Below are 25,129 nucleotides of genomic sequence, written 5' to 3'. Positions count from 1 at the left end.
CGGACTTACAACCTGTCCTAACGAGGGAGCAGAGTGTTGTATAGAGCAATGGTTACACAGAAAAATGGGGTAACCATGACACACTTGTATATTCCTAAGCATGGCTCATGTTTGTTTCAAGTTAGTGGATTTAAATTTTTATTATCCAACATTATTTGGCAAACTGTGTTCTGGGATTTATTGATGTGAAGGTGTGGGCAGATAACAAAACAAAAACAGGTTTTATTGAAAGGTATCCTTACAGGGCGGCTGAATTACAGAAATGATCACAACAGGAATGCTTTTAAACCCTTCCTGAATGGGAAAGGTACTGGTGCAGACTTAGGTTTAGGACAAGTAATTCCAGAATGTGGGTGTCCAAGAGGAAACCGCCTATATTCAAGTATCTTCCTTATCGTCTCTCTTGATTTCTAGATGGACATTACCGACATTACCGAGACAGCTTGTTGCTCTTCTATCCTCAAGATTATAAGCCTATTTCCAAGATAGTCTGGTTTGCTAGTAATTAAGAAGTACCTTCTGACAGAGAAGGTTTTATGCTTGATGTGGACTAGTAGGGGGTCCTGTTAGAAATTGGGTTCTGATTGGCAGATGTATGCACCCTGTCCAAGCAGGAACCCGTAATCCTAGTTAGGGTAAGTTAGACACACACAATAAATTAACCCATGCTCATCCTCTGTTAGCTTGGCACAGAGCAGTCAGGTTTAACTTAAGAGGCAATGTGTAAAGTATTTGTGCAACACTTCAAACAGTAACACAGTGAAAACACTACAAAAGATTCCACACCAAGTTAGAACACTAGCTTTCATTATTATGAACATAAGAAGACCAAAATGAGAGAAACCCAATAAGAATAACCAGAGTTATAAATTATTAAAGAATACATGAAAATATAGTGCTTAAAAGCTTAAATCGCCAACCGGGGACGTCTGGTCGCGCTTGACCAGGGTAAATCTAAAGGTTTAGGCCAACTGTGATGGCGCACCAGTCAGATACAGGGATCAGGCTTGGCTAACTGAAACAGTATCTTGAATGCGTCAACGTCAAAGACGATGCGGGGAGCAGGGGAGGGGATGCGTCATTGTTGAACCTTTCAATAAAGGCAATGCGTTGGTTCTGAGCTACGCAATGTCGAAGATGCGTTAACATACAAGGAGCACCTAAGGAATGAGTCGTCCTTGAACCAATGGGTTGTAGGCGATGCAAACAGCACAAAGCAAAGCACCAAGCCGTGCAAAGTCAGGAATGATTCGGACCCTGGAGTCGATGTGCCACATAGGCAGCGATGCTTCAGCGTCGAGGGAGATGCACTGGTTCCGATCGGCACAACGTCGTCAATGCTTGGATTGCAGTTGTTGCAGCACTTTATACCCACTTCCAAGGGCCCAGGACTGGATTGACACCACTTGGCAGAGAAAGACTTGCAGCAAGCAAAGTCCAGATGCTGTTGCAGAGTGATGAGTCTTTGATATCCCTGAAACTTAGAGCAGGGGGCAAGCCAGCATGCCCTTAGAGTCACTCTAGGTTCAAGTGAGATGGGTCCAGTCCTTCCTCAGCAGGGCAGAGGGTAGCAGACAGCAGGGCAGCACAGCAGAAAAGCAGTTCTTCCAGAACAGCAGTCCAGCTGAGCGGCAGTCCTTGTAGCAGCACAGCAGTATTTCCTTCTGACAGGGTTTCTTCACAGGTCCAGTAGTGTCTGACACGGTGTAGTTATACCCAGCAGTGCCTTTGAAGTGGAGGTGACTTGCTATGGGGGGTAGGCATCCCTCGGTGTGGGGACAGGACACAGCCCATCCAGGTGTGTCAGCTCCTCCCTCCCATCCTGTCCTGGCTGACCCATCAGGATGTGGATGACCACTCAGTCACACCTAAGCTTCCTTTGAGTGTGGCTATCTAGAAGGAATGCACAAAGTTCAGCTGTCACCCACTACAGACAGCTGCAGGCACACAGGGCTAAGAGCAGAAAAATGCCATCTTCCTAAAAGGGCAATTTTTGAAAGGGTAGTGTTGTGAGGTACCAGACGTAGCCAAGTTGCATCTTTGTAGTTTCTTTATTGAGTATAATTTACGGGATGGTTTCCCTGTAAAGCAGCTTTATCATTACCATTCCAGTGATATGGAACATGACAGAGTTACTCCTTCTCAATCAGAAATTGAAGCTTCTAAGTGTAATAAGGAATTCCCAATGTTAACCTATGAGTGGGGTAGGCCTCACATTAGCGAAAAACTAATTTGGGTGTTTTTCACATCCAGGACATGCAAAACTCAAAAGTACATCTCCTACCTTTTGAATACAAAGCCCCCACCCCTTATGGGCTACCTAGGGACTACCTTAGGGTGATTTATCCATACTAATATAATAAAGAGAGAGCCCAAACCTTTGAGGCGGGTAATCTCAGGAACCACAGCACCAATCACAACACCCAATACAGCGTTGGAAAGGGCAGTTGCAGCAGAAGGACATAGGCTATGCAGACGCCCACCATATACATTTAAAAGGTAAAAGAACTGTGCCAGCAAAGTAGTCCCTTGTGGGCGTGTCTGCCTTGTGCTGTGGGCGTGTGTTGGGGCGTGACAAACGCTGGGGGCGTGTGGTACGTTCCGCCCTTCATGCCATATCTCATATCGTGTGCTAATCCCACCCTGCTCCCTTTAAATACCCCTGCACCCCATAATCATAACCCACCCTTACTCCTTAAAATACCCCAACACCCTTAAACACTAACCCATCTTAACCCTATAAATATAACCTGTACCCCAAAACCCAAACCTATCTTTAAACCCTAAAAATACCCCTGTACCCCAAAACCCAAACCTATCTTTAAACCCTAAAAATACCCCTGTACCCCAAAACCCAAACCTAGCCTTGAACCCTATAAATACCCCTGTACCTCAAAACCCAAACCTAGCCCTGAACCCTAAAAATACCCCCTGTACCCCAAAACCCAAACCTAACCCTAAAATACCCCTGTACCCCAAACCCCAAACCTAGCCCTGAACCCTTAAAATATCCCCGGAACCCCAAAACCCAAACCTCCCCCTGAACCCTAAAAATACCCCTGAACCCCAAAACCCAAACCTAGCCCTGAACCCTTAAAATACCCCTGTACCCCAAAACTCAAACCTACCCCTGAACCCTAAAAATACCCCTATACCCCCAAAACCCTAAACTAGGCCTGAACCCTAAAAATACCCCTGTACCCCAAAACCCATACCTATCCCTAAACCCTAAAACTACCCATGTACCCCATAAACCAAAACTATATCTGAACCTTTAAAATACCCAAATACCCCAAAACATATACCTCAGTACCCCAAAACATATACCCCTATACCCATACTTACCTTATCCAAACATTTAAAAAAACATGCTTTTACCATTCATGCATTTACAACGAATTTCGTTTTAAATGTATGCGTGGTAAAAGCATATACAATGTATTGCCATGCGTTATAATGGAATTGTGGAGTCATGGTACTTCCGTAATGAAAGTATGCGGAGTGATGGTATGCGGAAAGAAAGTTGCGGGATAAGGGGTGTTTACCCTCCCCCGGTAAGTACATTGGTAGCACGGCAGCCCACATCTCCAGCAACATACTCATATTTTTTCCCCACCCATTTGAAAAATGCACAGGTCTCTCTAATTGATGGCCAGCACCGACATACACTTTTAGACACACCTCCCACCACAAGTTCTAGAATTGCGAACTTTAGAGCTGGGGAGCTCGTTCGAATCTCGGCATCAGCTCAACATCCTATGATTCCAGGCAAATCGCTTTGACTCCCCGTGCCTACCACAAATTAATGTGTTCTTCTGTAATGTAAATTGTGCTCATGCCATGCGCTATATAATATTGCAAGGAAAAATAAAGTAGGGATACTCGAGTTCACACTCTACTGAACACTGTGAATCGGAGCGTTTCACAGGCCTGTCACAGATAAGAAATGCTATCAAAACGAAATCCTACAAAACAATATACTACTGGCCGGCAGCAATTCATACCCGGACAACGTCGGGACGGGCTGCTAGTATGTAATAAAAGGGAAATTTCAGGCTTGGCAAGAGGCTTTAACTACCAAGGCAACATGGCAGTGTAAAACTGCACACATGGGGTCTGCCCTGGAAGGCCTGAGGCATGTATAAAGTGCTACTTGTGTGGGTGACACAATCAGAGCTGCAGGCCCATTAGCACCATTTAATGGACACACCCTGGGAACAGGTGCTGCAATCTACTAGGGACTTCTAGATAAATTAAACATGACAATTATGGATAAATCAATCAAACCATGTTTTAGGGGAGAAGCACATATATTTTAGCACTAGTTAGCAGTGGTAAAGTTCTCAGAGTCCTAAGGCCAACAAGAAGACTTCAGCAAAACTGGAGGCAAGCAGGCAAAACATTTGTGGGATGACCACCTAGGTCTGTCAAATCTAACCGGTGCCAAGGCACATTTGTGTAGATTTGAAGATGGTGTTGATTTGATAAAAAGTTCAATGACCAGTGTTTACATGAGTGGCAGTGTGAATGGTTAAACCTTAAGAGTGGTGAATGTGGAGTCTCACACACTATTCAACATGGTATTCCTGTGATCAAAGTGGGAGAGAGGGACAGCTTGAACAGTGGTGCACAGGTTAGCGGAATGAGCAAAGATATTACATTATGTGTCAAATGCATATGGTACCAAGCTATTTGCGCCATCTTGCTCACAAGTCTTGAATGAAATGGCAATCAATGCAAATCAGAGGGCACTCTGGCACTGAGCACATGGGGTTGAATCACTTCAAAATCATATACTGGTGGACAGGCTGTGATGCAGAATCTATTTGTGCAAGGTGAACCTCATTGCCATTTTCTGCTTTAAATCAAGCAAATGAATGCCTAAAAAAATCAGTGCTGAAGAAGAAAGAAATTGCATACTTGTATCTGCAGTTCTCCAGCATTGGTATCTTTCATAAAATATCTTAACACCTGAGGAAGGGGTAACAGGTTGAATGTAGAATAACTCCGGGGCAATTGTAGGAGGCTGGGCTTAGTATAGGGTGCACACGTATTCAAGTGATGCACCTTTCGCTAATCCAGACAACTCTTATGGTGACCTTAGTGGTCTTTGATACCTATAGAAGGCTCCCTAAGTAGTAGATGTGGAGAGCAGCCTTCACGCTTATCTTGAAGGAGAGTAAAACAGCTTGTTTTACCAACTGTAATCAATAGTGTAAGTTAAATGAGAAAGAACCTCACAGTGTGTATATAGAAATAAGTCTATTTACTACACAACACACTCACTAACACATTGGTATGTCTCCTACCAAGAGATACCAATACAATACACAAGAATACTTTGAAGTAATCATGTACTTAGCACAAATATACCCTGGTCTCCAGGAGGAGGCCAAACCATATTCTTAGGATAGATTTATACGTTTCTACGACCATGCCTGTTCCAATTATTTATTTTTGGAAGTATGGACAGGTTTCAGGGTTTCAGTGCTGTTTAACGAAATGGCATTTAACTAATGGAAGAATAGACAACATATTCTTAGTACAATGCTATCGTTCTACCTTTTCCTACTCAGGCTTGGCTCAGCAGCAGGAGGACAGATTCGTTTCAGTGGTCGGCAGCAGCACTAGCATGCTGTCAGACCCTGAAAGTCTGTAACCAGAAGTCCATGAGGGTACCCAATACATGGGATCATACACCAAAAACTAAATTTGGTGTTTGGGTATGTTTCCAACATGTTTGATACCAAACATGACAGTGTTCGGTGTAGCCACTATATAGTTAGATATCTCGTAATGACTGATGTCCGCTAAATGTATTAAAATGGCTGACCGCACTTACAAAGCCTGGAGAATTGACCTCGAGGTTTGTAGGGGTGTCCTGCTCATGCAGGGACACCCTCACCCTTATAACCAAGCACCCTGCCTTCAGTACTAAAAGGTCTGCCATATGGGTGACTTATAGGTTTTAAGTGGGGTGACCTCAGATAAAAGAATACATATCTGTTGTGAGGGGTGCTTGTACCCACTCACACAGGCTGCAATGGCAGGCCTGTAGTTACTGTTTGAGTGGTCTCTCATGGGTGGCACAATACATGCTGCAGGTGTACCTATGCCCTGGGTACCTCAGTATCATATACTAGGAACTTACAAGTGTAGACCAGTAGCCAATTGTAGATGTACAACAACACTTACCATGGTCAATTTTGGGAGGAAACACCGTCAATGGAATCCTGATTACCACGATCCCAGTCAGACTAGTCAAGAATACATATTGACATCAGCAAAAAGTGGGGGTAACCATGAAATCAGATCCAAATTTCCTACAATGGCTTTTCTGCGCACCTCCTGGAGACCCTTGGAGCAACCTCTCTCTTTGACCCCACCTGTGAGGTGAAGGAATCCTCAATTACCTCATCAGAAGTGACAGATTTAAGTTTCTGTAGTACCAATAATAGCCTCATCTCTCTGAACGTGAGAATTTTTGAGGAAAGGGTTAGACATATTTCGCAGTCTATTACCTTGTTTTCAGCTACTGTGACATATTAGTGCCAGGGTCAGAGAAACAAAGCATGAAAATAATCTTGGATGAACCAAAAAGAAGCAGTAGCTGAAGAAACTGAGCAGAGCTCAGTGAGACTCCTTCACATGGCATGTAGTGGCATATCTGGGGGACTCAGCCTCTGTTGGGAGTGTTTGAAAGGGTGATGTCACCTGATTCGTTATAGTTCAAGTTTGGTCCTTTTTTTAAATAAAACATAGATAGGCCATTAAACTGACTATGTCATTGCCATTATTGCCTATGATAGTTATACATGCTATTTTATGATGGTACAGTGGGACTTCCATTTTGATTCAAGCATGTGAATCTATGAAAGATCTAGTACTGGAGAACCGAGGTCCCCATTTTTCCCTGCTTGTTGCAGTACCATATGGTGGTGGTGTTGTCCATGAGGACCTTTACCACCCTCCACTTGATTGGTAGCAACAAGGTCTTTAGAGCCATACGAAAATGTTATTCATCTTCGGAAACAATATTTTTAGTAGATGCTTCATCTACCAGCAAATACCTCATCTGTTGAAAATTCTCAGGCATCAGCCTAGACCTGGGAAACTTAAAGGCTCCATGTAACGCCAGTAGGGGAGGTCCTGGTTTTCTATGGACACCAGAAGTGAAGTTGGGCAATATTCCTGAAGCCACATAGTGCTCATGCCAGTGCAACAATGTCTGTTTCTGTTCAATTTTCCCAAGCCTTAGAACCCAGCAGAAAGAGAAACCTCAAATAGAATAAAGTGCTGTTCAAAATGTATAACTGGCATCTGGATAATCTATTCCTGTACTTCCTTCCTTAACCCCTTGCACGCTCATGACGAGCTGGGCTCGTCATGGCGTAGCCTCCTCGCACGCTGATGACGAGCCCAGCTCGTCACGTAAAGTGCAGTTTTAAAAAACTCAGCACAGGAGCGGAATTGCGCTAGCGCGCATGCGGTTAAGACAAGGAGGTTTATTGGATCAGTGAGGAATCTTCAGATAGGTCCACCAGAAGGAAAATGCTACTTACCATTATGCATATGTTCTTGGCATGTAGTGCTCCTGACATTCATATCTTAGCATAGATCGCCGCCTAGTGTTGGGTCCGGATGTTTGCACCTTGTTGTCCTGGAAGAGTCTTCGAAGTATCACGAGATAGATGACTCCTCCCCTGGACTACAGTGCGCATGGCATCTTCTCCATCCTCAGATTGTTTTTCGCCATTGTGGCAAAGATGGAGTATAGAAAAGTAAGAGATGACCATGTAAGTGTATGTTAAGAAGGTAACCCTGCAGCTGTGATAGGTACCAGGGAGGAGGGTGGGCGATATGAATGTCAGCAGCCCTACATGTCAAGAATAGATGCATACTGGTAAGTAGCATTTTCCGTTCAAGGCATATGGGCTGCTGAATTCATTTCTTAGCATAGACTGTATAGAAGTTTCTTCTCTAGCGGTGGTTGCCTGTACCAGCTGCAGTAGTTTGAAAAAGAGTTTTTAGGACAGCCTGGCCTACTGCAGCTTGTTGCTTAGCTTGCACGTCAACACAGTAGTGTTTAGTGAAGGAGTGTATGGTAGACCATGTAGCTGCCCTACATATGTCTTCTAAGGGAATATTTCCTAGGAAAGCCATAGATGCCCCCATTTTGCGCGTTGAGTGGGCTTTTGGGGGAACTGTTAAAGTGCGCTTTGCCTTTTGATAGCATATTTGAATGCATTTAACTATCCATCTGGCTATTCCTGTCTTTGAAATGGGATTACCTTTATGTTGTGGAGAAAAAGCAACAAAAAGTTGCTTTGTTTTTCTGAATGATTTAGTTCTGTCCACGTAATGTAGCAGAGCTCTTTTGACATCTAGTGTGTGTAGGGCTCTTTCAGCTACCGACTGCGGGTTTTGAGAGAAAACTGGCAATTCTATGGACTGATTGATGTGAAAAGTGGATATAACTTTTGGCATGAATTTAGAGTTAGTACGAAGCACCACTTTATGGTATTGTATTGTATTGTGGTATACTTGTATAGCGCGACCTGTCACCACCAAGGAATCCTGGCGCTTTTGGTGTATTTGCATGAAGGGTTCCTGAATGGTTAGTGCCTGTAGCTCACTCACTCGTTTGAGGGAGGTAATGGCAATTAAATATGCCACTTTCCATGTTAAGAATTGTAGTTCTCATGAGTGGAGTGGTTCGAAAGGTGGCCCCATGAGTCTGCTTATTACTATGTTTAAGTTCCAGACTGGCGAAGGAGGATGCTTTGGAGGGATAATTCTTTTAAGTCCTTCCATAAAAGCTTTGATAGGTGGTATTCTGAACAGGGACACATGTTGCCGGTTTTGAAGATATGTTGCTATAGCAGCAAGGTGTAGTCTTATGGATTAGTATGCTAGATTACATCTTTGAAGATGTAGCAAGTAACAGATTATGTTTTGGATGGAGGCATCTAATGGATTGATTTGGTTGTTATGGCAATAGATTACAAATCTTTGCCATTTAGCTGCGTAGCATGCTCTAGTAGTGGGGCGCCTTGCTTCCTTGATAATGTTCATGTAGTCTGGAGGCAAGTTAAGGTATCCGAACTCTAAGACCTCAGGAGCCAGATCGTTAGGTTCATCTGACTGGGATCTGGGTGCCGGATTTCGCCATGGTTATGTGTTAGCAATTGTGGCAACAGGCGTAGTCTTTGGTGCGGGACTACTGATAGTTCTCGGAGCGTTGTGTACCATGGCTGTCTTGCCCATGTGGGAGCAACCAGGATCTTGTGAGTGACTGTTGTTTTAGTTTGCGTGCCACTAATGGAATCAGTGGGGTTGGCGGAAAACGTAAATCTGCCTGACCAGTTCATCCATATCGCATTGCCCTGTGACAACGGGGGTGGGAACCTGGCGGCAAAGGACTGGCATTTTGAGTTTTCTTTTGTGGCAAACAGATCTATCTCTGGTTGTCCCCATTTTTGGAAGAATGGTTGCAGAACTTGAGGGTGAATCTCCCATTTGTGTATTTGTTGGCTGTGTCGGCTCAGTAGATCAGCGATCTGATTGTCTATTCCTGGGAGGTGTTCTGCCAGGAGAAAGATGTTTTTTGGAATTACCCACTTCCATATGCTCTGCGCTAGGCGAGACAGCTGTGGAGAGTGTGTCCTTCCCTGTTTTTGAATGCTAGAAATACTGCTAGTAACTCTAAGTGATTTATATGCAATGTCTTTTGTTTGACTGTCGAGAGACCTTGGACTGTGTATTGAAGGAGGTGGGCTCCCCAACCTGTCAGTGATGCGTCCGCAGTCAACATTACTTGTGGAACTGGCTCTTGGAACAGTTTTGTGGGTTCCACCACTGAAGAGAGTTGTAAGTGTGATTGTCTACCAACACTAGGTCTTTTAGTTGTCCTCGAGCTTGGTTCCACTGTTGTGCTAGGCATTCCTGCAATGGACGCATTTGAAGTCGGACATGAGGGACAATGAATATGCAGGAGGCCATCATGCCTATAAGCTGCATGAACACTCGAGCTGGCAGGGAGTGTTGTGGCTGAAATTTTTGAATGAGAGACTGTATGTTGGATATCCTGGCTGGATTTGGATATGCCTTCCCCACTGAGGTATCTATTGTTGCTCCCAGATATTGTTGTATGTGGGAGGGCTGCAGATGTGATTTTGGGTAATTTATGGAAAATCCTAGACTGTGCAGAAGTTGTATTGTCTGAGACGTATGGTTTGCACACTGTACGTATGAGTTGGCTTTTATGAGCCAATCGTCCACGTAGGGGAACACATGGATGTGTTGCCTTCTGAGGTGTGCTGCTACTAGTGCTACTTATTAAACAATTTGGGTAACCCAATAGACCCTTGTAGGCTTGGGCAGTATACAGTACAGGGTGAGAGTTGTCTACAATGATTTTGTTTGTTAACTGGTTCAGTTTATTTGTTAGCGTAAGTCATTGAGTTTGTTATCCAGCAACAATGAGGGAAAGCTCAGCTTCCCGAAAACGCTTCTGGTTGCTGGATCGCTATTGGTGTGCTGTTGAAGCCGTTAATTAATACGGACAACCTTCTACTTGAAGAGCCTTCTACCTGAAGAGCTTTCCCTCATTGTTGCTGGATCGCTGGCCCGAATCAATTAATACTGCCTTCAAGAATTCTGCTGATTGCTGCAGTTACATATCTCCACCCATAAGCCATACGAATCTAGAAATTCCGCTTCCATCGCAATTCTCTAAGGGGCTTCCTCTGCAATACACAATTGTCCTGATGATGGTCTTATAGACAACTGCAACAAAGACCGAAACGTCGACCTCTTCATTATCTCCCAAGAAATTTATGTTCTTAAGAGCAACTTTTGCTCATCATTGGTTTTAGTTGCTTTTTTGCATTTATAGGAGCTGATGTTTTGTTATGAACTGATTTGCTGATTTGTTCTATACATCTGTTCATGACACTTTGCTTATGATTAACTACTTCATGTTTCCCCTTGAATTTATTTCTGATATATAAAATATATTATATTTTCATACAAATAGTATCTCCTGTGTGCTTTTTATCTTTGTGATTAATATCAATACATATCACTGTTGTCCTATGGACACATTTGAGCTACTACTGCTAGGCATTTTGTGAAAAACCCTTGGTGCTGTAGTTACCCCGAAGGAAAGAACTTTGAATTGGTAGTAGTGACCCTCTATTGTGAACCTGAGGTATTTCCTGTGAGCTGGATGTATAGGTATGTGAAAGTATGCATCCTTGAGGTCTAATGTAGCGAGGAAGTCGCCTTGCTGGAGTAGCGGGAGTACTTGTTGTATAGTGATCATATGGAAATGCTCTGAAAGTATATATTGGTTCAGAGGTCTGAGGTCCAATATTGGTCTGTGGGACCTGTCTTTTTTGGGAATAAGGAAGTATAGAGAGTATACCTCTGTGCCCTGGTGTTGAAAAGGGACTGGCTCTATGGTTCCCTTTTCTAGCATGGACAGCACCTCTTGTTGTAACAGCGTGATGTGTTCTTTTGCCATTGGACAGTGTTTGGGAGGTATGTTGGGTGGAGTAGAAGTGAGTTCCAGGCAGTAACCATACTGGATAATTTTTTCTCACCCACCTGTCTGTGGTAATGGCATTCCAGACTGGTAGGAATTGTGTTATTTTGCCTCCGACTGGTGTTAAGTGGTCTGGAGGGAGTGTGAACAAGTCACTGTTTGTTGGTGGCGAAGGTTCTGGTGTTATTATTACCACGTCCTCTGCCTTTGTTATTATTTCCTCTGTAGCTTCCTCTGTTGGAGCCTTTATTAAAGGTGCCTTGGGTATTTGTTTTAAATGATGAAGAGGTTTGTGATGTGTTGCCTCTGCCTGAGCCTCGAAAGGAGGAGCGGCGAAAGGAGCCCCTAGACTGTTGGAATTGAAGTGCACCCATGGATTTTGCGGTGTCAGTATCTTTCTTCATCTTTTCTAAGATGGTATCAACTGCTGGGCGAAACAAGAAATCCTGGTTAATGGGTCGATTAAGTATGGTAGACTGTACTTCATTTTTAAAACCTGAGATGCGGAGCCAGGCATGCCGGCGTAGCAACACAATAGTGTTGACAGACCGAGCGGCTGTATCGGCCGCATCATGGGCACATTTTATAGATGCGTTAGTGATGAATTTCCCTTCTTGAATTAGGTCGTTAGCTTTTGCCTCACAAGGTTCTTGTAGGTGTTGTAATAATCCTTTCAGTTCATCATAGTGTGCTCTGTCATAGCGTGCTAAAAGAGCTTGCGTATTGGCGATTCTCCAGGTATTTGCTGCCTGAGAGGCCACTCTCTTTCCTGAGGCTTCTAAGATTTTTGAATCTTTGTCAGGAGGGGGGCATCACCTGTTCTTTGAGAATTAGCCCTTTTTCTGGTGTTAGAAACAACCGGAGAGTCTAGTGGTAACTGAGACTGGATATAAGAGGGGTCTGTAGGGGCTTTTTAATATTTCTTTTCAATTCTTGGATTGAGGACACGCGCTCTGGCTGGGTCTTTAAAGATGTCCGGTGCGTGCTTAAGTACTCCCTTTAGCATATGGAGTGTGCGTATACTCTTCTCTGATGTTGGGAAGGTATTAAATAGGAAATCCTCCTCTATAGGGCCAGTGTGCATGCTTACACCATGATACTGAGCTGCTCTGTCAACTAGCTGGTTGAAAGCAACCGTGTCTTCAGTAGGGGATGGCTTAGTGGGATATGTGGAGGGATCTGGTATGGGTTGTGTGTCATATGGGTCATTAGGGTCATTTTGATCTTCCCATGTGTGATCTTGGTTTCCCTGATCATCAGGGTCTATAAAGTCCTGATGAGGGTCTTCACCCATGTCCTCTTCATCATCATAATGTGGAGGTGTAGGAGAATATGGAACATAAGGCATGTTAGGAATGAAAGGAGGAGGTGTAAAAGGTCTAGAAGGGGATGTCCCAAAGTCCTTTTTCTTAGAGGGAACAGGAGAAGGAGCCTCAGTGTCCAGTCTTCTCTTGTTCTTATTGTAGACTGTTATATGTCCTGTATTAGGGTCTATATGCAGTCTATTTTGGTCTGGCTTCACTGGATCAGGATGGAAAAGTTCTTCTTCCACTGTCCGTGGCTTCGGCGCCGATGTTTTTGGATCGGTCGCTTGCTTGTTTTTATTTTTATCTTGAGTTATTTTCGGCTCGTCGTCTCTTGTCGGCTCGACAACTGTTTTAGGCTCGACGCCCTTGTTGGACATGACCACCTTCTTATGTTCGACGGTCTTTTTCGGGTCGACAGCCTTTTTCGGCTCGATGTGTTTTTTCGGGTCGACGACCTTCTTCGGTTCAACTGCCTTTTTCGGTTCTACGGCCTTTTGCGGGTCAGAGGCAGTGTTCGGATCGACAACCTTTTTCGGGTCGATTCCTTTTTTCGGCTCGATGACCCTTTTTGGGTCGACGGTCTTTTTTGGTTTGACGCCCCTGTTTGGGTCGACCGTTAACCTTGGATCTACGCCGCCCTTTTTCTGGTCGACAGTCTTTTTCGGATCGACAACCTTTTTTGGTTGGCCGGTATTTTTCGGACCGACGACTTTTCTAGTGTTGTGGCCCGTTTTAGTCTGTGAAACAGTCTTCGAGTCCATGGCCTTTTTGGAAAGGGTCTTGCTCGGTCCGGGGGTACCGGAAGGCTTAGTAATGGTCTTCGGAGCAGAGCCGGAAGGCGGGGCTTCTAAAGCGGTGTTTCGGTCGCGGCGAAGACCTTTTGGCGATGCTTTGACCGGAGCATTGTCTGGAGGTGGAGGCAGGGTAGGGGCTTTAGTACTCACGGTTTTCCCCGTGGGAGCTCTAAACGGAGTCCGACTGGTGACTAGCTATAGGTCGGAGTCCGCTGCCTCTGGAACTTCATGTTCGTCGTCGAAAATGTTTTCCGGTTCAGGTGCCTGCCGCTGCATCTCTTGTGGAGCAGCTCTTCGGTTCCGGATAGTTTTCTTCGATCGAAGCTGAGCACAAGCTGGACAATCTTCCTCATTGTGCTCCGGAGACAGGCATTTTGTTACATACTGTATGCTTATCGCTATGTGGAAACTTGGATTGGCATTGTGGGCATCTTTTAAACGGGGTTCTTTCCATCGGCGGTAGGCCCACGTGGCGTCGAAAAGGCCCAACGGCCTGCGTCGACTGCCAGAGATGGATGGAAAGAGTTGTCGAGTCGAGGGATACCGAGCGGAAACATTACAGTCGAAATTATGAGGTTTTTGACTTTAGGAATTAGGACACTTTCGATCCCGAAGTTGGAGTTGTCGAAGTGCATCCGAACCCAATGGCGGAGAAAAACAATCTGAGGATGGAGAAGATACCCATGCGCACTGTAGTCCAGGGGAGGAGTCACCTATCTCGTGATACTTCGAAGACTCTTCCAGGACAACAAGGTGCAAACATCCGGACCCAACACTAGGCGGTGATCTATGCTAAGATATGACTTCAGCAGCCAACATGCCTCGAACAGATAATTATCTAAAGTAACTTTTTCTTCTGATGGATACTTCTACCTGCACATTGCTCACCTGTTGAATAGATTCTCAAGCAGTGCTTTACTGCTTGGTACCTTACCTGGAGGAGGACTGATGGATAGTTGCATAATGAAATCTTGTAGAACATACCTGACCAACCTGACACACCTTCGAGTGCCCACATTGCTGCCTTGCAGATTTCTGCAATAGACCTTTTATGGGTGAAGAAGACGAGGACTTAGAACTGATGCAGTGAGCTCAGATTGCTTCAAGTGGCTCCTTCTCAGAAAGTGCGTAGCACATATTGCTGCAAAAAATAATCCAGTTGTAGAATGTACTTTTCTGTAGCTCCTTTCCTTTCCTACTACCACTGTAACCTACTAATTGTTGGTCATCCACTTTGGTGCATCTAGTGCGGTCAAGATAAAAACTGACTGCCCACCTGGGGTCCAGGTGATGCAGCCATTGATCCTCCTTTGAGGGATGGGGCACGGATAGATGGATGGGAGGGTAATGGACTGACCCAGGAGGAAGAAGGTAACCACTTTTGAGAGGAAAGCAGCCCAGATTCTTAATAGCAGCTTATTTGGGATAAAGGTTGAACACGGCGGGCAGGCACTCAGGGCCTACAGCTCACTGATCCACCCTGCCACAGTGGTGGCCACCATAAATGGTGCCTTTATGGTTAACAAGCACAACTGGCAACTGAGAAGGGGCTCAAACGGAGATTTCATCAGAAACGATAAAATAAGATTTAGGACCTACTTGGAGTTAAAGGGTACAGATTGGGCAACACCTTATGGAACCTTATCACAATAAGTGACTTAAATAGGGAACTCTCTACTAGGAGACTCTGAGGTAGAGAGAGAGCAGAGTTATAGGACATCTGATAGTCAGGCTTGTAAAGATTCCACATGGTTGACTGCCCACCATGAAACAAAACTGTTCAATCTCCCAGAATAAACAGAGTTTGTAAAGGGTGATGAGCTGATAGAATGAAATCCATCCCCTCAGGTGGTATCTGAAAGAAGCTTAGATATCCCTGATCAATCTCCAAGCATAAAAGGTAGAGGCCTCACAGACTGGGGCGTAGCACCATCCCCTTATATGCACCCGAGGAGTGCGCTGTTTGGCAAAGATGCCCATAATAACCAAGACTCCACTCATGATCTGTAAAGAAACGCAGGCTCAAGATGTTGGATCTGATATTCAGTGACACAGTTGGGTTATTAGTTGTTAATCAAATCCCTTGACAGCCTCATTGCTTCCGGCCAGAAGTATAAGAAGTTGGAATAACTATACTTTCTGGAGATGGGTGAATAGAAAAAAAGGATGGGTCGCCAGGTGTTGGCCGATAGCATCATGCTACTAGTCTATTTACTGCCCGCATTTAAGCACTCCTGCACCACCAGAACTAGTTCCAAGACTAATTCCAATAAGGCATCATTGAAAGGGAGCAAGTTCTCTGGAGCAATTTGTTGACAGTGGGAGGACCTCTGTGAGGACATAAGTCTTGATGTACATGGAGGGAAGTGACAAGCTTAGCACCTGCACATCTTTTTGTCACTACTGTGTAAAGGATGAGACTTCTGGGGTCAGAGGACCAAAAGGGAACTCCATTTCTGGGGAGATATTCTCACCACTGGCTGAGGAGATGTCAGCAAATTCAGTGAGCTGATCAGAGGCTTCCCCATCCCATATAGGTCGAAGGGATAAGAATTTGAGCAGAAGAGTTCATGGATCATTTAGTCACAGGACATGCTTTCATAGTGATACACCTCTTCCTTCAACAGCATTTCCGCCTCACTTACGGATTTGTGCTGTGCCACTGGTTCTGCTACGAGGGTATCCTAATGCAGCCTGGAGGTGTGGAGTCCAACATCGCTGGAAGGAATGATCATGGTATAGTAACATTGGTAGCCCTCAAAACCGAACAGGTGAAGGTGTATCTCTGTGCCAGCGTTAAGAGGGGCACCTGAAAAACAGCAGGCACCAGTAGTGTGCCTACGAATGGCAAAGGAGCAAGAGACATAAACAGAGGCGTGCCCTACTCTCTCATAAAGCCTGTAGGTGCGCCAGAGGGGGCCATCTCCCAGGCACACATAATGAACACCGTGTTGCATGATTCTACCCCAGGCACCAGAAAGTTTGGTTCTGCCGGTATAAATGCTGTTAGATGGTTTGTTTTCTTGAGGGCCGGCTATGATTACAGAGCCAGGGAGAGAGGCAGGTGACCAATCCAACAGTTCCATCACTAACTGCAGCTCCGAGCATGAAGATCCTGTGGGAATTGTAGAGGACTTATGAAACTTACAGTTGGAATGTTTTATGTGATTCCTATGTTTCTTCCTTTTACTGCTGGAGTGGGGGGAAGGTGACCACAAGCGGGCCCGCAAGCGTCGTCAGCCTCTTTTCAACACAGGCCCGAACAAAGAAAAGTTTAGCCTTGAGTTAATTAGCGTGGAGTTCATGCTGAGACAGGATTTTCAAGATTTGGAGTCATAATACAACCCCACAACACCAAAGACAGAAAGAGAGGGAGTCAGTGATGGGCATTGAACCTTCCCAGTCCCTACAATTCTTGAAGCTGGAACGCTTTGGGGGACACATATAACTGCTACTTTTATTACATTTTTGTGAGAAGAATTTTCACACACTCTCTCTCGGAGCAAGTTCTGGATCTGCAACGAGGATTTGTGAAAAAAGGGAAACTGACATTGTTGTACTAAGGTGAGCGCTATATGGCTTAGGTGAAGTTGCCCAATGTAATTTCTCGCATCAATACAAAGACAGCACCCCATCCCTGCATGATACAGCATATAAGTTTTTCGGATCGGGTCTGACGCCGAGGATTATACGACAGTTCAGGATTCTGCATTTAGAAGTATCTATCAAATGAATGCAAGCAACTTCCGGAGGATGATGCAGAGGCAGTCCTCCATTGGAGACAAAGCCATATGATATACACCTACACCAGGTGGCCCAATATGCCAGCCCAGCAGCAATGTATCTGTCACCACTGTCAGTTCTGGGAGAGTAAGGAACGGTGGTCTGCCGCAGGACATAGTGCATTCTTCAGCTTCTACTGGCAATCTTGAGCTGTCTCCTCTGGGACATGAATTGTGTCAGAAAAGCAGCTTTGATGCTGGGCCCACCGAGATTGCAAAGCTCATATGTTGTATCTGACATGGTTGACAAGCAGGATGTACGAGATAAAGAGGCAAAGAAGGCTCAAAACCATACTCCACTGGTTCCAGAACTGAAACGGCCACAGAGATGTTAACTATTATTATGTTTTTCCTAGACCTTACCACTAAGATGTCTCTGCCTTGCCCAACACCAACCAGATGTAGTGAATTAGCTGTATTTTCCCAGTAAGATCAGGTCAAATTATGCTATTTTCCCGGATTCTGCTATGAATGAATGAATTCGGATTTCTAAAGCGCGGGTAGCTGCCCTGAGGCGTCCAAGCGCTAAGCATATCTCTGAGGTGTGAGTTAGGAGGAGGGCAGATTCAGTACCATGGTTATGTGGTGAACAGGAGCGTTTTCAGCTGTTTGCGAAAAGAGAGAATGTCGGGGTTTGATCTGAGATGCTGGGGTAGGGCGTTCCACTTTTTTGCCACATTGAAGGAGAAAGAGCGGCCTCCGGATCTTGATTTCTTTATTTGCGGTACAATGGCTAGATGTGCAGAAGTGGAACGCAGCTGTCTAGTGGGTAGATAGGGTGTGATAAGAGGGAGGTTGATGGTCGGGCCTTGCGACCAGAAAGTCTGGTGTGCGATGCAGAGTGATTTGAAGTCTACTCTTTCCTTTACGGGGAGCCAGTGCAGTTTCCTCAGTCCGGGCTTTACTGAGGATCTGCGGGGGATTTGTAAGAGTGTTCTGGCTGCACAGTTCTGTATTAGTTGTAATTTGCGCAAGGTGAAGTCGGGAGCTCCGAGATATAATGCGTTTCCATAGTCCAGCCGCGATTGAATCAGGCCCAGGACTACGGTTTTTCTTGCATCAAAGGGGAGTAGCGGCAAGATCTTCCTAATGACTCTCAGGATACCAAAACAGGTGGCAGAAAGTTTTGTAGCCTGTTGGTCAAAGGACAGGGACCTGTCGAGCCAGACACCAAGGCTCTTAATGGCGTCTTTAGGTGTTCATTTCCTAAATCAAACCTCCAAGTTGTAGACATATTCTCTCCTGTTCCCAACCTCTTTCAATACCTGCTTTGTCTGCATTCGCTGACACGAATAAATCAATTTCCCCTCTGGATCCAGCTCAGTCAAAGATTTATCAAGTCACTTCCACTGTTATGTATCCTTTATTGGTGGAAGTGTTGAACATTGCAGTCTCTTCGGCTACTGTACCTCCGGCATGGAAGCATGCAGTGGTAGCACCCCTGGTTAGAAAGTCTAATGGAAGCGGTCAAGCCTGAAAAATGTAATCCCATCTCCTTGTTGCCTTTTGCCACTAAACTGCTTGAAAAACATATCAATCAACAGCTCTCAACTTTTAATGAGGCACAAAATATTCTTTATGCTTCCCAGTTTGGCTTTCAGCCTCATAGTAGAATGGAATCTGCAAATCAGGCGACATCAAAGGAACTAAATTGGATGTTGGACAGGGGCGAAACTGCTGTTATCTTACTAGATATCAGACACAGTTTGTCATAATCCAACCATACACAACAGACCATAGTTAAGGAGCCTATCCTCACTCACCTGGAAAATAGCACTGTGCTCTATCTGTGGGTCTTGCAGTCCTCCCTCAAACAACTGCAGACAATATGAAATGCTGCAGAGCAACAGCTACTCCGCATATCTAAATATCATTCAGTGTCCGTTCACTTGACTCTACTCGCCTGGCTTCCCCTGGAAAAAAGGATTAACTTTAAGGCACTATGAATTGTTTACAGGACCTTCAAAGACTATGACCTAAGTTCATCAAAGGCCTGATTCGGCCATACGATCCAATTTAGCAATACAACCAAGGTTCAGGAGAGCCAGAGCTGGAGGATGCTCATTTAGTTATTGGTCCTCAAAACTGTGGAACTCCTTCCTGCTTCAGCTTCGTCTTAATCCCAGTGAAACAGTGCGCAAGAAACATCTCAAAACATGGCTCTTTTACTCAGCATCACTGTGTTAATTCCTGCTGTATTAGCACTGGAAAGACCTGTATGAGTAGCTATGTGCTTTATTAAAACTAAACATCAGGATCATAGCCCGAACATCATGAGGTTGTTGCAGCAGAGAAGCCCTAAACTCCACCAAGTCCAGGATAGCCCCCGTGAATGGAAGCATCTGTAAGGCAATTAGGTAGGACTTCAGCTCGTTATTGATGAAACCCAACAATGTTCCACCGTAGTAGGGAGGTAGGCCACAACTGTCGGCGGCAGGCCCTCCATCAGCAGCCAGCCATCCAGTACAGTAATACAGCAACCCTTGATGTCCCTGGCCGTACCACACTCCTAGGAGCTTCGTACTGGCCTGTGCTACTCTCGTCCTCAAAGAAAATTTCTTCGAATACGACGGCACCTTCTACCTACAAACTAATGGTACATCAATGGGCAGTGTTTTCGCGCCGAGCGTGGCCGAATTGTATGTCCACCATTTCGAAAGCACCAACATCAATGCAGATTCCAACCCGTTCAGACATCATATCCTGAAATGGCACAGGTATATCGATGATATATTGGTCATATGGCAAGGCACACAACAAGAACTGGACAACTTTCTGAACTGGCTTAACAGTAAAGACCCATACCTAAAGTTCACCAGTACAGCCAGCAACCACCGACTCCCTTTTCTGGACCTGGAAATCACAGCGAAAGACGGAACCCTGGTAACTACCACATATTACAAACCCACAGCGAGGAACTCATTACTCCACTACACCAGTTTCCACCCGCGTCCTCTCAGAGAAAACCTACCATTTGGCCAGTTTCTCCGCATCAGAAGAAACTGCACACATCTGAATGATTACAAATCACAATCAGCAGACCTAGCCACCAAACTAGGAAACCGCGGGTACCCAAAGGCAATCATCAATAAAACACAGAAAAGGGCCAGAAACCAAAACCGTGAAGCACTCCTTGAAGACATCGTTAAAGAAGATGAGGAACAACCCACTACATGTGTCACCACTTACAATACTGCCTCCAACGAAGTTGCGAAAATAATCAAAAAACACTGGAAGATTATTAATTCAGGACAAAGGAGCTGGGAACTCCCTAGGTTTGCTTATAAGAGGTGCCACAATCTGCGAGACCAACTTGTCAGCACCCGACCAAAACCACCACCAAAACCACCAGAGAACACAATACTCAACGCATGGGGCTTGCCTAGAGTAACTGGACACTATCCCTGCAATGACTGCAGTGTGTGCCACCTGACTTCCCATACCAAAACTCTGAACCTTGAACCTAACAAGACCTGGTCTCAAAAGAGCCACACTAATTGTAATTCACGGAATGTAATCTACCTCCTCACATGCACGTGTGGCCTCAGATACGTGGGGATGACCACACGTAAGGTCAGAACCAGGATAACTGAGCATCGCAGCACCATGCGGTGCAGGAAAAACATCAGTAAACTGACCAACCATTTCATCACCCACAACCACACTCCCAATGACTTCACCTGGACAGTCATTGAGCAAATCCCTGAAAACCCCACCAACAATGACAAGAACCTACTCAGCAAAGAGCAGAGATGGATATACCGCCTCTCTACCGCTACACACGGTCTGAATGACGCAATTCCCTGGAACTCCTTGACCAACCTGTAACTCCAGGTCCCCCACTCTGTGCCCCCCTACCAGTACTAACCATTGCACCACCTCCTTGAGCTTAATGGCTCTGCATATGGGCTCGCTTTGCGCTATGGGCTCGCTTTGCCCTACAGACTTGCTGGAAAGTGCACATATTCATTCCCCAGCCTGAACGCTTTCACCCCTTATTAACCACCCATCTGCATTAGATGAGTATTACCATTGGAGCCGACACGTGCTCTAACCATCATGCCCCCCAGTGTAAACGTACATCCATACTATATTAATGCCCAACATCAGGTGCGTTTCACTTTATGGACACTTGTACCAATTACCACGATCCCAGTACAAGTACACTGGCACCTGTCGCGCTGATCTCGCGCGCATCAGAACAGGATCCCGGTAGGCAATGCCCCCACCACACGCATGCGCAGCAGCTCGCGTCTGCCGCGCATGCGCCCATTGCACTGATCTCCGCCGCGCATGCGCCGAGATCGTCCACTACGCCGCGAAGCTACGCGGAAGAGCCAGCTCCCCACCTAGCGCGATCATGACTCGGCAATACGAGTCTTTCCATCATTTCCCTCATTCTCCCGGTGCACCCAATTAGCCACAGTATATAACCCGGAACTAACGGCCACACTTCACCGGTTCCACGAAGGAGGCACATTAGGTCCACAGCCGGCACGGACCAGAAATCCTGTGAGTATGCTGTCACTACCATCACCACCTGGGTAAGCACAACCTCTTTTTCCCTACAGGTCTCCTAACCCCAATGGTCCACCCTTTATCTCCCTCATAGGGTCCACCCATTGCCACTTCATTATAACCTTGAAGAGGATACCATTAAAACTAGCGTAAGACACAGTCCTTACGCCTCTTTTGTTTTTCACTTCTTTCACCATTGTTGTTATTTCGTTTTTACAAAAACCACTTCACTAACGAAGTTCTAGTGCGATTTGTCACCATAATGGTACCACCAATACCATTACACTTGAGCCGCTTATAGCCAGCACCTACCGCTATTTAGCCGGCTGCCATGATAATTGGTTCATACCTCTGAGTGACTCTTTTTCCTTTGTATGTTTTGTCCTTGTCCTTCATGTTATGTGTACAGGTGATCTTGAGAAGGGAATCCCCCCCTCTCACAGTTAGATACACTTTAGGGCGTGTAGACACATAGCCTACACGACACACCCACTAGTTTTAATCACACCCACACCCATTTTAACTGTCCTGAAGAAAGCCAGCATATCAATAAGGCACTGGCTGAAACATGTTGACACTCTAAGGACGTGAGAGGTCGTAACTCGCCTCCCACGTCCCACTGCCTTATTTTTAACCGCTGACGGAGGCCCTATTAATAAAGTCTTTTTACAGGGACCCCCGCCAAGCCGTTTTAAACTCACAATCTTAACATCCCTCACCGCACACACAGTGACATACCTGCTCCGCTGTATTCAGGCGTCGTAGCACACCCGGGACACCCTAAGTGTCACTGGGTGGGCCCGATGATGAAGCATGCCACCAACTAGGTTGGTGGGTGAGGGCTTTCTAAAGACACCCATCAGGTGCCACCCCTGACCGACAAAACTACCTGAGTCACCATGATCTTTATAATGTAAACATCGACCCCCCTCCCCCTTCCCCCCCATAGCTAGTCTCTTTTTGATTAATCGTCCCTTTATTAAAACTAAACATCAGGATCATAGCCCGAAAATCATGAGGTTGTTGCAGCAGAGAAGCCCTAAACTCCACCAAGTCCAGGATAGCCCCCGTGAATGGAAGCATCTGTAAGGCAATTAGGTAGGACTTCAGCTCGTTATTGATGAAACCCAACAATGTTCCACCGTAGTAGGGAGGTAGGCCACAACTGTCGGCGGCAGGCCCTCCATCAGCAGCCAGCCATCCAGTACAGTAATACAGCAACCCTTGATGTCCAAAGAGGGACAGCAACCACCACCATCACTTTCGTGAACACTCGAGGGGCACAGGTTCAGCCGAAGAGAAGCATGCTAAAATGAACGTGGTCCTGGCCCACCTTGACCTGCAGGTAACACCTGGGGGACTGCAAAACAGGTACAGGCAAATACGCATCCTTCAAGTCCAAGGATACCATCCAGTCTTCCAGGTCCAGAGCAGATACGATCAGAACTATTGTGAGCATTTTGATATGTTCTTCATAAGAAGGCAATCAGGGGTTGGAGGTTCAATATAGGCCTGAGGCCACCCGTTTTTCAGGGACGAGGAACTAGTGAAATTAACAACCCTTGATTTCTCGAAGTCTGCTACCTTCTCTGTGGTACCCATGATGAACAACAGGCGTACCTCTGATATGCCAAAAAGAAACGGTAAGGCATACCCTGTTTGAACAATTTGCAAGACCGATCTGTCCGTTGTGATGGATCACTAACCTAGAAAGAAGGGCTTCATGTTGCCCTACCCCTCCCCCGCCCATCTGGTTTGGCTTGTGCTACTTTAGGCAAACTAACACTGTTTGTTGGACTTTGTAGTAGGGGATGAGAAGGTAAAACTGGTGTCCCACATATTGGACTGGGCTGTATGCTGCATCACTGGTTGGGAATGCTGTCCCTCCCTACATCCCAGACCACTGGAAATGTCCCTAAATGTTCTGAATTGCTGCAGAAATTCTTTAGCTGGAGTCAACAGACCCAAAGTATGCAGTGTACCTTTGCTACCCTTAAAGGTCTTCTTCTCTCCAAAGAGGCTAGACCGATCAAAGGGCATGTCAATAAAAAATGTGTGCATTGCCACAGCACCGGGTGCACCTCACCCAGGCATGTCTATTAAAGTAAACATTGGTACCAACTCCCCTACTATGGTAATCCGTGGTATCTAGACTTTCACAGTTAACACAATTGTCAGCATCCTGCCCATCATGTATTGTCCGAGCCAGAGAGGCCAAAAAATCATACTGTACTACGGGACTGCTGCCAAGATCTCACTGGCATGTGTAACGTCCGAGCAGACAGATCAAATTTACAGACTGCCTTGCCAAGCTGGCAGAGGAAAACATATGTCAAAAATGTCAATCCTTTGGATTTTCTGTCTGCAGGTGAGTTACCATTTACTTCACTTGTCAGGTGCTTTGGGTGGAAATCAGGAGCACTGTGCGCCAGTCTATGACGTCTGCACACTTGCCTGTTCACAGGCAGGCAGGAACATGGTTTCGACAAGGTAGTCATCAGAGCTTCTGTAGGCAAAAACTCAGAAGTTGAAGGCCCAGGATATAGAATTTCCATCAGATCATTTGTTGAACTCTCAATGGAGGGCACGTAAAGTCCTAGAGTTACAGCTGCCCTCCATTGAGAGTGAAACAAATGGTTTGATAGAAATGTTATAGCTTGGAACTTCAACATCTAAACCTTTGCTCCCATTTAACAACATGCAAATGAGGCACTTTTTCTCATTAGTTGCCCATGTGGCAACTCAGGCTCTGTCTCAAGGAAGGTATCAATCCCACAAGCATTTTTTAAATAAAGGTATAAGTTATCAACAGTGTAATGAGGGGGGGGGCAAGCTATCCTCTCCATCATCATCATCAATAATCCTGAGGTGTACCCTCCTCTGTCACAGGATCAGAATCAAAGCAAAAATGTAAATGAAGCCTATGTTGATAGCTGCAACACAGTAGAGGGACAGGATTATAGTTAGGGTACATTTAGTGTGTTTTGCTTTTGTATTCTCATAGTGTGACTCCTGTCGATCTCGAGCTGGCATTGGTTTAAAATCAGAAATGGGCATCAGCAAGGGATCATTCACCAGTGCCAGCAGAGTTAGCATTAGCACAAAAACAATGGATTTAGGCCCAGATAGCTGACTGGAGGTGAGTGTTTGAAATTGTTCAGCATTCCATCCATCAATTGT

At 45.5% G+C, this 25,129-nt stretch overlaps 1 protein-coding gene across 2 annotated transcripts in view; it reads right to left on the bottom strand.

Annotated features, from left to right (window-relative positions):
* The window catches only part of LRCH2 (leucine rich repeats and calponin homology domain containing 2), a 927,979-nt gene that overhangs the window by 574,341 nt on the left and 328,509 nt on the right, over nucleotides 1–25,129 (bottom strand). The window lies entirely within an intron of this gene.

The sequence above is a fragment of the Lissotriton vulgaris genome, chromosome 4_1 (assembly GCF_964263255.1).
Source record: "Lissotriton vulgaris chromosome 4_1, aLisVul1.2, whole genome shotgun sequence".
Classification (NCBI taxonomy): Eukaryota; Metazoa; Chordata; class Amphibia; order Caudata; family Salamandridae; genus Lissotriton; species Lissotriton vulgaris.
Note: the sequence above shows the minus strand (reverse complement) of the source record. Positions and strands in the feature narration are given on the sequence as shown.